The sequence below is a fragment of the Toxorhynchites rutilus genome, chromosome 3, assembly GCF_029784135.1.
Source record: "Toxorhynchites rutilus septentrionalis strain SRP chromosome 3, ASM2978413v1, whole genome shotgun sequence".
Classification (NCBI taxonomy): Eukaryota; Metazoa; Arthropoda; class Insecta; order Diptera; family Culicidae; genus Toxorhynchites; species Toxorhynchites rutilus.
Window position 1 is genome coordinate 215,096,005 of NC_073746.1, and position 12,605 is coordinate 215,108,609.

Sequence of the window (12,605 nt, forward strand, 5' to 3'; positions counted from 1 at the left end):
ATTTCATTTATTGTTATCAAACTTACAGTTTCGCTACACCAAATTGTTCCTCTTCTGTAGGCGAACAGAACTCTACTGCACAATACACGAAAAGTTTGTTTAATTAGCGGGAAAAACCTTAAAACCACGATCGGAAAAAACACATTTTTTGACGCTCAAAGTACATGATGTATTTATGCTACCGTTTCCCTCTACTTGTGAAGTTTTACCAAAGTTTTTTTTACTGTAGGTACATGCGGTTCAACAATAGAAGGAAATGACATTATAGAAAATCTAAGTTGATCCGTAATTTTTGTGATAAAGGGGTGGTCCAAATCACCCCATATGACCAAATCACCCCGTGTTACCCTATATACTTGTAAACTAAACAACATCGGTATGGTGCATATAAACGTTAACAGAATTGAACATCAGTAATAAACGTTAACAAGATTAAAGAAGAAAAGTAAATTAATATCTACAGAAATCAAATATTAGAAGCAATCCTGGAGATCACCACCACACACTAATCTATACGATCGTCGCGGAATATATATGTTGTGCTGAATCGACTCCGGGCCAGGATAACCACGCAAGGGGTGGGCGCGCAGGATTTAATCGATAACAACTCGGGGAGATCGCACATAATTTTATCGGTAGTGGTTCGGGATGACCACGCAGGATTTTCTTGATAGCCGCTCGGAAATACCGCGCATAAGTTTGTCGTTGGCTTGACAAGACAGAGCAGAATTTTGTTAGTAACGGCTTGAGATAACCATACTTTTTGAACTGAAAGCAGCCCAAACTGGTATTGGACGGATCTTATCGATAGCGGATCGGAAAGATCGAATTCCTTCAAGCTGCCGGTTGATTGGATTGGCCACATATTAACTTTCGCCATTTCAAACTCCCTCAATTACAGGTTTCCGCCTTATTCCTGATAATAAGGTTTACGATTGACTTGGAGGTTAATAAGAACGAGGTCTCGAATACAGTGGTAAATCGGAAAATCTTTAATCAACTATCAACTATGATATTAATATATTATTATATGATATTATTATGATATTTTTCACTTTTTAGTGTTGGTAAAGGTAATGGAAAGAATGCCATCAAACAGCTGAAGAACAATGAATCGACTGGAAATGATGATAAGGTTCGATTCGGTTAGAACCCGGAACCACTATTCATTTCATAGCAGCGGTCATAGTAGGCGTATCTGATTTTTTTTTGGCAGCCAATTGTTCGGAAAATCTGCTTTTTTCGACGGTGAACGACAGTTTCGACGGCTTTGTATGAAAATGTGATCGCTTTAATCGTATGCAATCGTGAGAAATAACCGACTACATAGAATGGTATTGGCGTGGTTATTGCTTCCCCGTCTCATCGTTTGAATTCGTCAGCTTCGAGCGAATAAAATTGTTCGTTTCTTTTCGTCAGTTATCAGACAATCAAATTTTCGTAAGAACTCTTATGCACTGTCACCGTACCTTAACTAAAGTATCATCCGTAGAATGCGTAGGCGTATGCGAGAAGGTTATTACAATTCCTGTGCCTGCATAAAACCAAATAGGAAGTTGAAGCAATATCTGGTGGCCAAAAGACGCACTCGAAAGTCGCACAACAAGGTTTTGAAAAAGTAAGAAGGATGCATTCTGATGGATGACGAAACGTACATGTAGATGAATTCTGGACAACTCCCAGGCCCTGAAACTCTTTAAGGCCACTGCAAGAGGAGATGTCCCCAGCAAATTTAAGTCATTTTCGCTGATAAATTTTCCAGGAAGATAATGAATTGGCAAGGGATTTGTCAATTCATTTACTAATCGTCCCTGTGGACCGGTTTGTAGCGCTCCCATTCGACCACGATGTAGAACAGCACCCTGCTGTTCTGGAGCTCCTTCAGAATCGCTGAGGTTTTGGTAAGATGTATAAGACAGAGTGCATCATGGAACCACCAGAACTGGTGATGCCGCTTCATTTCGTAAATTTGAATCGGCTTGAGACCGAAACTACCAAAACTACCTTGATGTCCATATTGTGGAGGCCCCAGAGCACCACCTTGAGCGGTTTCTTATTCTCGAAAATCCGCAAAAATCAGGATGAATCAGGATCATTTCAGTAAAATCAGGAAAAATTGAATGTTTGTCAGGATGTCAAGGAACGTGATGAACAGGTCTAGGAAATCCTGAAAAATCAGGAAGGTTAGCATCTCTGGGTATAAGTGACATCATCGATTTCTCTACATCGACTCTCTTTTGGTCATAACTTAGCTGCAAACACATTCCCGGCTGTATTTGCCAATGTGGAAGATTGGTCAAAACCTTATCTATCGGATTCTATAGCAAACTCAAATTGGAACGTTTTTTGCAGTTGAGTTATTAACTAAAGAAAAAGTTGATGAAGAGAAATCGATCAAGTCAATTACACCCCTTCCTTTCTGAGCCCCTCACTTATAATCGTGAATGTTTTTATACTGGTCACTGTATACACTGCATACTACTAAATGATTTTGCATTTTCTAAGAAAAAAATCTTGCAAAATATTGTGACGTATTTCTACCAACAATGTTTTTCTATCACTTTGAGCGATGATTTGAAGAGTTTCTAAATAATACAGCTATTTGTTTTTCTACATCAGATGGTGGCCATAGTAAAATGTGTGTTTTTGATCTTTTTATCCTAGTTTTTTCTCTCCGAAAATCGGTATTTAAATCTGTATAACAGTTCGGCTGAAAAGTTCATAAGATTGACGTCTAAATAGCGCCTTTTGCAAAAATCTACTTGACTATCACAAAGCACCATCTTTCAATGAATACGTGTCAAAAATTAACAGCAATCGGTCGATTGGTTCGTGAATTGAGAGTAAAGTAACTTTTGTTATTGTGAAAAAAATGGAAAACTCACAAATCAATGAAAACGATGGCAAAATTGCATGAAATAGGCTTCGAATTGCTTCTGCATCCACCGTATTCTCCAGATCTGGCCCCAGCGACTATTTTCTGTTCGCAGGCCTGAAGAGAATGCTCGCTGGCAAGAAATTTAAGTCCAATTTTGAAGGCATTGGTATAGTTATTATGAATTCGACGAAGAGCCAGAATTGTGGTGAAAATACAATGAGGTGTAATGGATATTTACACAGTTAGCAGGACGTGCTTTTTTACATTGCGCCACATAAGTTATTATCAATTACATTGACATAATAAAGGTACCAATTAAGAAATAGGAGAACTCTCAACGCTTGGAAAATTGTCATAAAGTTGCTTTGAAGTCATATGCTCAGGACACGGACAGGTTCTGATAGAATTTCCCCATTCTAAATAAATTAATCGGGTATGTTTTATTAAAATTTATATTCTTTTCTGTTTCTACAGTTTCAACACCGACGTTGGTTCTTGTGGCTTCTTCGGATGCTGTTAATATTTTTCGTTCGTTGTTTAACCTTTTTTTTGGTTTGGTTACGACGGATTCCAGTACTTTCAATGACTTGATCTCCAATATTTACTAAATTGAGTCAATCACATTTGTTCACTTGGGTGCTTTAGGCCTTAAGATAACTATAAACGTGAAAATCGCAATTCGGTTTCCCTAACACAGACAAGACCGATTTTTTTTTCTATTTTCAACGCATTTTAGTATGGAGCTATTGGGGGTTTTATAATTATATTGCAATATATTGCTAGAAGGTGTCCAAATCGATTGGTACGAAAATATCATGAATTGCCAATGAAATTTCTAAGCAAAATCACTCAAATTGGATTATTTTAGTGACGCGATCTATATCTAGTTTTTTTTAAAAATTTGTTCTCGATATATGTTTCCGAAAACGTAATCCTACATCAAAACGTGTTGATGATTCTCTTAGATATTATAAATCCCTAAAATTTAAAGCAACGTGGATTTTGACGAGAGTATGAGCACACTTTTGAAATTCAAAATCACTGTGTTTTACAAAGAAAAGGATAAACATTGTTTTTCATCCAATTAACGCTAGCAGATGACATAAATTTTTGTATCTTTTCGCCTTAGATCGAACATGAGAAAGCAGGGTATCACGCTACATATGAATACCAAAATGACTCTCATTCAAACTGATTTAAATACTATATGAATAAGATTGGTGGGAGGGGGAAAATTATTGACATCAAGCAATAAATAATATTGGAATGTTATTTGGAAATAAATTGTAAATTCTGTATGAAACCCAAAAAATCCGTAATCTTCAACTACAGATTATTTTGTAGATAGATATATAAATAATTTAAAATATTCATAAATTTTGAATGTTTAATAATATTGTGTTAAATATGAAAACATTTCTGTGCGTAAATTTTGTCTGATTTGACACCCTATTGCTCATCTATCTGCTATCTGCATCTGTACACAGAGAAAATTACCAATTATGGGTTCATCTCGCCATTTTAATTAAATATACGGACCGTCAATTTTTTTTAAGTTTGTGCTATATTTCGATGACGCAAAAGTGCCTTATCAAAGCATATGTTTGTAAAGTATGATTTCCAAAACTCTAAAAAAAACGTCATGCTCAAGAATTGAACTTTTATTTTGCCTGTGCATGCCATACACACGCTTCGTCGTGCCTTTGTGGGTGTGTTGACTGGTGTGTTGAACATATTTTCTGAAACTTTATTTTTAGAAGATTCGTTCGGACCCGTTCGCGCTCAGTTATGCTTTAATAGTCACGCAGAAACGTTGTCTCTTGGCTTAGTGGCCGCAAGCGCGTTTCGCTTCTCGCGTTTCATTGACTTTTATTTTTGTTGCGGATGCCGGTTCCCGATGGAACAACTTTTACACATTTTCGTTGTTGCGAAATATTCGACTTTTTGGTAGCATTGCGTATGTGCTATGTGTTGTTTATCTTTGCCTAAAAGGTTCGCAGTGTGTGTATCTTGTTATCTACGTTTTATGTGAAGCTAAAATGCAGCTGAATGCCTCCCTGATATCGATACTGCCGATACCCGTATTGAAGTTTTAGTGAACCACTTCCGAAGCATTTTGGTGATGATAATTTATGTATCAAGTATCGAAAAAGTGGATCAACTTTTTTGTTGAAGTTGTGTGAGTGTGTTCAGAAAATACACGATTTTAGTCGCTTTGCGCGACATGTTTTCTGTGTTTGAAAATAATAGATACCGACCGAAAATTACATATTTATAAAATTGGGTTCCTAACCTTCGGAGAGAAATACCGTTGAGAAGAAAAAAAATCGTGTTGGTTGAGTGGCGTTTTTGTGTCAAAACAAGGTTGTGCGCGAGACAGCATCAAAGAAACACCGGCTTTTATGCACACGTGGTTTGTTTCAGTTCATTCATAAAAAGAAACTCAGATATCATCATCAATAGGATAATCCGGTTGCAAGTGTTTGAAACGGTGTGGAAGCCAAAAAGGTAATATGCGTCCAAGAAGCTCACATACTGTTGTTTGCTAACATATTTCTGTTCTTTCATTTCCTTTTGTCCTTTATGCCCACACTTGACACGACTTAAGTGAGCTCAGCACATTCTTGGCAATAATCACTCTTTTGGGATACAATAAGGCAATAAATCAGAAAGCTAAAAACTAGTTTCTTTTGGTTTCCGTTTTTTTGCGTCCCCAAAAGGCATGGCTCTTCGTCACTGGACTGCTACACTGAGTCAGTGGAAAATGGATTAATTACACATTTTGTGGCCTTTGACTTATTAAAGATCAGTGGCAGACAATTAACGCTTTAAATCACTTATTGAGATGGGTACAATATAGTTATACTTTATGTGGTTCGAATGTGGTGTTTTCGCTTTTGCCACACACTGTATAGAGTTTTTTTAAATTTTTTTTATAGAGACTGCCTAATGTGGCATTCGCCTCTGTATATTGATTAAATTTTATTTTGTGAGTTTACAGTAATTCATATATGATTGTATAGTTTGATGTCTTTTAAAAATTTCAGTACATTTTCTTCCATATTGTTGTGGTTACTTAAGATATCCCTTATATTGTTGGGTAGTCCGTTTCGTCTCTTTTCAATAGCGTATTTACAGCAATCGAGTAGTATATGGTTCACAGTGATTGGTTTGCTACAGATGTCACACATCGCAAGATGTTTCCTCTCGAACAGATGCTTTTTGTTAAACCAAGTATGTTCCAGACGCAATCTGTTCAGTACTATTTGCTCTCGCCTAGTTTTTCTGCCTTTCCATCTCGTTATGGTACCTTTAATGAGTTTTAGGCCTCTCGCATCAACGTTGTTCCATTGATGTTTTTGCCACAAAATCCTTCTACACCAGCTAACTGCATCTTGTGCGGGGACCGAGGAACAAATCACCTCCGCATTTCGTCCTTCGCGAGCCATGTCATCCGCCTTTTCGTTTCCGTCGATTCCCTGGTGACCAGGAACCCAGCATAGAATGATTTGTTTATCCTTCATATCTTTTATAATTTTTTTAATGAAAGGATGATGCAAGTTCCCTTTTTCTATCTCCTGTAAGCAGAATCGGTGAAAATTACGCTTCTATTTTGTATTTGCCTTGTAGCTTTCGCAATTGCAAAAGCTTCGGCGGAATAAACGGAACATTGATTACCAAGGCTTCCACTAAGCCGGTAGTTCGGGCCTACAATTCCAACTCCAACTTTGGATTGTGCTAACGAACCATCTGTGAACCAAAGGTCGTAATCAGCGTATTTTTTTCCCTTAGTGATTGAAATAATTTTTGGGCTATCAGACGTCCTTGACCTGCTTCGACCCGTTTTTTCAAAAACCGGTCGATTTTAGGATACGCTTCATACCAGGGTCTACCTAGCATAGTGTGGATTTTTGTGATCATCGGGAGTTTTTGATTGGTTAGAACATTAAGTGCTTGATTGGTTTTCTTCCATATTGTTTTGGTTGTAGCCTTTTCCCTCTCCATGATTCTACAAGTCTTTTTTGCCAATGTTAAGGTTGCCACAAACTCCCATGGGAGCCGTGCTGCTTCTGCCATCATCGATTGTATTGGAGTTGTTCGTAGGGCACCTGATGCAATCCGAATGACAGCATTATAGGTTGGAGTGAGTTGGATGATGTTTTGCCACTTGAGTACCTCAAGTCCATAAAACAATTTGGAGAGAACAATAGCGTATCCAATTCTTTCGAGGGTTTTCCTGTCAGTCCACCGAGAAATTGCTTTCAGCAGATTTAGTCGACTTCTGCAGTCTTCGATCAACTTTTTGGTGTAATTGTTGAACAAGCATCTTCTGTCGAATATCACACCAAGAATTTTTGTGGTTTTTGGCCTTTGGAGTTCAACTCCGTCCAGGTCTATCTTCCCTCCGTCAAGGTGCCATTTTCGGTGTTTTTGTAGTTTGCAGCAATGCATAGTTGAAGACTTATCGACCGAGATTTCAAACCTAGAAGCCCATTTCGAGATGGCTTGAACTGCTCTCTCCAACTTTAGGCGCAAGTGTTTGACCATTTTGCGTGTAGCAACGACCACAATATCGTCAGCATAAACGAACATACGGACGTTCTTAGGAGCAGCACCAAAGATAGGATTGATTGCCATCAAGAATAGTGTCACAGAAAGCACAGACCCTTGGGGCACACCATTTTCTTGAATTTTTGCTCGCGACAACGATCCTCCATTTCACAATGCTCTCGGTATTTTGCTGCTTCCGTTATCACATGGTCCAATTCCGAAAAATAATCGCTTGTGCCCATACCTTTACGAAAGGCAAATTGATGTGGGCGGAATACTCCGTTTGTTTCTAGGTGGGTAGTCAGCCTACGGTTGACCATTTTTTCTAAGGTTTTGGCTATACAGCTGGTCAGAGAAATGGGACGAAATTGGTTATAATCCTTGCTTTTTCCCGATTTTGATATTGGAATCACGATGCTTTGTTTCCATGAATTCGGAATTACTCCATGAGACCAGGTATGGTTGAATGCCTTTAGAAGGGTGTATTTGCAATGGAATGGAAGCCGTTTCAGCATCGGGTAGCCGATGTTATCAGGACCCGTTGATGAACCTTTCGTGTTATCTAGGGGTGAGGATACTTCAAGGCTGTAGTCTAAGTTATGCTTTTCACGATCTCGTTTTAGTTGTTGAAAGCCCGTTATAATGATTTTTGGGTTTCGTTGATTGGGATATAGTTGACGACGGCGTTCGTCGTCCTTTAAGTGTCTCCAGTTCATGGGAATCGGCTTCATTTCATAATCAAATGAAGTTCAGGGAATTGGAAAAAAATCACAGGGATTGTAATATGGTGCGTTCAAGAAGTTTTGAAGCAAAAATAACGAATTTTATTAGTTTAGTTTCAACTAGAAACAGTTTTTGGACATCATTCAGTTCAATGTCACTAGACCATCAGATGGTCTGTATGTTTAATGTTATCTCCATTTTCCCTACAATATTTTCCTTGAATCGTTGGAACCGTTGAAGCACATGTTCTGGATAAAAAATAATCACTAAGAAACTTTTTTTCAACAATGCACAATGGTCCAGGAGATGCATTTAAGTGGAAATTAGCATTTAGAACTTGACAGTTATTCTTTAGACAAAAACTGTCTTAGACAAATTTGTTACTCATGATAGAGCGCTCGTTTTTGTGTTGTCTAAAATAGGATGACCAAAATTGTCGATTTTCAAGAGAAAAAATAACTTGTGTTTGAGTAAATAAAAATTGAAATCATGAGTTTTTGGATGAAAATCCATCAATAACTTTGAGCAGGATTAAAAATCGCAAAATGTTGGTATTGATAAGCTCTAAAAGTCGTACGAAGACCATTTTGATGTAGAATTTTAAATATAAAAGTTAGAGTAAAAAAACTCGTTTTTTCATAGTTGCCCTAATGCAACTCAGATAGAATGATTTCAATTTTAATTTAATCAGACACGAAAAATAACATAGTTTTGAAAATCACACATCATGTAGAGTGAAATATGCTCTTTCAAATGCCATCAATAAACTTTGTTTACGTTTACCCCAGAAAGAATGACAAATAATTGAAGAGAGCGTATTTTTTGGGAAGAAATATCAATAACTTTGAGTGATGTTGAGATATCGACAAGTTCTGCATCGAAAAATATTTGTATCAGTAAGTTCTAAAAGTCTTTGGAAGACAGTTTGCATGTAGAAATTGAAATATAAATGTTAGAGCGAAAAAATAGTTTTTTTTTCATGGTGACCCTAACGTAACATAGAAAAAAGGCGCTATATCGATTAGTTTAATAGATAGGGAAAACTTTGTTCTACAAAGATGTCTCAAATAACTGGGACTACAACATTGTCGAGCTATATTTACCTGTATCTCTAAAGATAAGAAAGTTAGATTTTTTATTTCATCAAAAATGTTGGTCACCCTATTTTTGATAACATCAAAATGAGCGCTCTATCATATGCAACAACTTTGTCGAAGACAGTTTTTGTCTAGAGAATAACTGTCGAGCTCTAAATGCTAATTTCCACTTAAATGCATCTCCTGGACCATTGTGTAATGGGAAGGTTTTGGTAGCATTTTTACCGATGAAAATGTTTAATATTTCCTTCTCTACATTTTCGACTATCACACTAATCTAACGCACGACTCACACCGCTGTTAGATCATTTATTGAATCATTATTAAAAATCATTTAAAAATCTTCTAATTGTATGTTTGATTACTTGAAATATACGTCTTGGTATACTTTGTGTCAAGTTTTGCAGTGTTGTCGGTTCAATATCATTCCACGACTTAAGATTGGCAGTTTTCAGCTCATTAATCGTTGAAAGCTAACGATTGTCAGCATATATTCGTCGAACAATCATTCCCCAGAGGTTCTCGATCCCCGGAGAATATGCCGGCCAGTCCATAGCATCAATCTTTTCAGACCTAAACCAAACCTCGTTTCAGTACTGGTATGAATTCTGGCATTGTTTTGCTGGTAAATATGCTTTGCTCATCATTTTCTGTGAATCATTTGTAGCAAACCGGCATCAAGAACTTTAATGTAGGCAGAACTATTCATTTTGTGTGAAACCATTTTGAGTTCTAGTTTTCCGGAATCACAAAATGCTCCCTAGACCACGAAATTCCTGCCAGAGAAAAATCGCGATTCCTTGCGCAAATCTCGTCAATAACCGTTATATCCATCCGGGTCGTCCTAGTTGAACTTTTGACATAGGACTATGTCTTTGATGTCTATATAGGAGAGTCACTTTACGGAAAATGTAACGATTCATTAACAGATTTCAAACGCATATTACTCAAAATCGTTATTGCGACATATGTTGTGTTATGATGTGTTATATAGACAGGAAATGTATCCATTATATTTATTTCTGTACTTCTGTTCTTTTTTTTCCAATAACCAGTAAAAATCTCTACCATCGAAAATATTCGTTGTAGGGAAAAAAAACTTATTTATTAGCATGAAAAAATACTCATTTTTATTTCAAATACTACATTTACATTTGCAAGTCATGTGTTTGATGATGCTTATACATAGTTTTTCTGAATCTAGATTGAATACTACCATTTATTAAAATTTTCGAGCCACGCTGTTTGGTCAAATCTTTTGATCTCTAAATAAGGTTCAGCGTATCGTTGCTGTACCGATTTCGAAACTTATTTTGGTTCTGATTATATTAAAAAAAAATTGCTCGACAGTTGCCAAGGAGTGAGGTGTAGTGAGAACGTTACTAATAAGACATCGAAACGCCGAAATGCGAGCGAACCGTCAATTCTTTTTAGCCATCTAATTTTTGTCCACCAACCTTGCACATGCTCGTTGATTTTCTTAAGGAGTAATTTTATATTTAGAGTATGGAATTAATTCTCTCTCTTGTACATTCTCATTTTTTCATGGCATCCATTTGATGTATCAGAAGAGATAAAAATACAGATTTTGAGCAATAAAAAAAACTCAATTCAAATGCAATTACTGCACACAATCATAGTCCTATGTCAAGATCCCGTCTGTGTCCCTAGGCCAAGATCCATCAACTTTGTTTCGTATGAGAAAATTGGCATTAGATATCCCAACAAAATACTACTAATAAAAATGACGCAAGTTGAGACGGCAAAAGTTCAATTTCTTCGGTTCCGACTGATTTAGAAAATACCGTTCCGAAGTTTGCTGATTTGTATTTATTTATTTATTTATTTATTTACACATGCGACTCTAAATCTTAGGTCTTCTATACATCAACCACAACCCGATCTATGTTGGCGATGTCAATCAGATCTTCAACTCAGCTCTACACATTGAGGCAACTCAAACTCTATGAAATCGTTAAGTTTTAATTTAACTGCATAATCGCTGGCAGAGATGCCATTCCTGTAACTGCTGGAGGAAGTCATATGAAGAGTGTTTTACGAAATCATATGAGTTGAGACGGCAAAAGTTCCAGTGGGAACGTTATTGTCATTCAAGAAGGGTTTGAACGCATAAAATTTAAAAAGTAACCAAGAAGAAGCGTCGTCGTCGAACAATGTTAAAGAACTTTGTCATAACTTTTTTTTCTCTTTAGACATGTTTCGGAGTGCGAATTCTAGCCTTTTATACCAAGGTAGTAAACGTGGTGGATTAACCATTTTTGACCGTACAAATTTCGAGCAACTCATCCTTGTATTCGATGCTTGTTTGACAATATGACGCTCATATCTCTCTCTCTCTCTATCTCTCTCTCTTTCTCTCTCTGACAGTTTCTTTCTTCGTCTTGGACTCTTTTTTTGGCCATATTTTGTGAGGTTTTTAAGGAATTTGGAGCCATCAATGTGTCGCCTTCGTCCAATAAAGTTTGGAAATTCGGTGTATCCAAACACTTGCGGATGGTTTCCACGATCATCGCTTCTCACATCAACATTACGTTAATAGTCGTTAATAGTCCTATGTCGAAAATGAAAATTACGCTTCGAAAAAAAAACAATTTTATTGGAAGCACTATCAACATAGAAAGCACAATATGCCCTATAATGCGAACGTTTAAAACTACCGACGAGATAATTGCGCATCAATGTTACCGGAATTTGTTGGCTAGGTTTCAGCCTGTTAAAATATATTCTAGAAGTTTAATGTATTTTTTTTATTGATGAAACACATACCGAAACAACTTCGTGTTTGCATCTCATTCTTTGTCTTTTATTGGTTATCCGCGATTCTCGTTATCCGATATAACCTTTCAACCCAACTCCGCGGATAATCGGGGCTCCACGGTATGTTATGACAAGTTATTTTGTCAATAAAAAGAATATAATACAATAACTCATCTCACATGGCAGTATCATTGTGACTTGACATATCAGCCAATCACGAAAGAAACCGTCGGTGTCCACCCACAAAAAACAGTTGCTGGGCGCAGAGGTTACTCATTTTAGAAATCAAAATCACAAATTCCAATTACCTCATCACTGCACGAAGAGTATAAGCGAAGTAATGTTTCGTTATATAATACAATTAGCACGAGCGTAATGACGTCCGCATTTGTTTTCGAATAACTTTTTGGCAAGACAAGACAAGAAGTAACATCTTCATCCCAAGCTCAAAATGCGTCGTATTTATGAATCTGGGGTTTACGTATACGGTAATAATTCAAATGAATGGGGTTACACTCTAGGAACAATGCACACATTTGTCTTTCTTTTTATCAACTCAACTCCGAATCCGTATAGCT

The 12,605-nt window shown here is 36.9% G+C and overlaps 1 protein-coding gene across 2 annotated transcripts in view; it reads left to right on the forward strand.

Moving 5' to 3' along the window:
* Positions 1-4,670: 4,670 nt before the first annotated feature.
* Positions 4,671-12,605, forward strand: part of LOC129777213 (monocarboxylate transporter 12) — a 46,933-nt gene continuing 38,998 nt past the window's right edge. For both annotated transcript variants that reach the window (XM_055783358.1, XM_055783357.1), the window contains exon 1: positions 4,671-5,386. The gene's annotated coding sequence lies outside the window, so the exon portion shown is untranslated. The remainder of the gene's footprint in view (positions 5,387-12,605) is intronic.